The sequence below is a fragment of the Pan paniscus genome, chromosome 3, assembly GCF_029289425.2.
Source record: "Pan paniscus chromosome 3, NHGRI_mPanPan1-v2.0_pri, whole genome shotgun sequence".
In the NCBI taxonomy this organism is placed as follows: Eukaryota; Metazoa; Chordata; class Mammalia; order Primates; family Hominidae; genus Pan; species Pan paniscus.
The window spans coordinates 156,258,631-156,259,918 of record NC_073252.2 but is presented as its reverse complement, the minus strand read 5'-3'; the positions used below and the strand labels follow the sequence as shown (position 1 = coordinate 156,259,918).

At 41.7% G+C, this 1,288-nt stretch overlaps 1 non-coding gene across 1 annotated transcript; it reads right to left on the bottom strand.

The window, feature by feature from the left end:
* Positions 1 to 515: 515 nt before the first annotated feature.
* LOC112439780 (U4 spliceosomal RNA) lies at positions 516 to 656 on the bottom strand. Its single transcript, XR_003028001.1, has one exon. It is a non-coding gene; the product is annotated as a U4 spliceosomal RNA (small nuclear RNA).
* Between the last annotated feature and the right edge of the window lie 632 nt (positions 657 to 1,288).

Below are 1,288 nucleotides of genomic sequence, written 5' to 3'. Positions count from 1 at the left end.
AAAATCTTTACTATGTTTGGATGGAAATTTTAAGGCATAAATTTAAGGCTGCTTCTAATATCTATTGCATATGTAACAGAAAGTGGAGTTTGATTTTTCCTGTTGTCTCAGAATTGTGGCTAAAACCCAAAGCTGAGGACACAAGGCACTAAGTATTCCTAAGCCACTAATAGTTGCCAGTGCATGCTGAGTGGCATTTATCCCTACTACTACCACTAGTTACCATCTCCCCCTGTCCCCTGATTTCCTCCTGCATCCCAGGAACTTGGAGGAACAACTTTCACAATTTGTGGTTGGAGGTCCTCTCTCCTATGTCTGTCCTTGGAGAAGGTGGCAGTGGTGCTTTTCCATTAATGGAGCCAAGTGAGTCAGTTTTGATAAAATGCTCATGAAGGTTGGGGGTGTCTTGAAAAAGAGGAGACTGACACCCTTTCCCTTCAAGTACTTACTTAGCTGCAGAATCTGGAGACTTAAAAAAAAATTGTCAGCTTTTTTTTAAACCTGAGATAGTTAAGTCTCCTTAGAGACTGTCAAAAATTGCATATGCCAGCTATATTTCAAGTCATGATGATGGGGTATTGGAAAAAGTTTTTAATTAGCAGTAATCACGCCTCGAATAAACCTCATTGGTTATGAGACTGCCACGGTACAAAGCTAGAATCTGGAGACTTCTGTTGCTATATGTATGACATGCTTTTCTTTTCAGCTCTCTTCCCTCATAATAGAAAAGAAGAGGGAAATGCTGGCCCGTGTCTCCTGATTTTGAAGATGTGTTCATGGCAAGGTTGAAGGAGAAAAGGTGTTAAATGGAGGAGCCCTTGGAGACTGAGAGGATATTGGACACATAGGTCTAGTGTGAAACTTCACAAGTACACCCCTTATGTAGAGGCTGACACATCAGGGGAGGCCATCACAACCAGATAGAGGCAGCTTAAACTACAAGAAGAGTAGAGGCCTTTCCCAACTCTATGTCTTCCCATGGAGACAATCACATGAGGAGAGTTTTGTTGCCTCAGCTCCATCTTCATCTTGTCCCCGAATCCATGGTAGCAAATGTCCCTGGGCATTTATCCAGAGGAGAGGAAATTTGTATATAAAAGAGACATCTGAACCTCTGTGTTTATTGCAGCACCACTCACAATAGCCAAGATAGGAATCAACCTAAGTGTCCATCAATAGAAGAAGAACCACATGGTGCACCATGGAATGTTATTCAGCCACAAAAAGAAAGAAATCCTGTCATTCACAGCAACATGTGTAGAACTGGGGAATATTATGCTAAGTGAAA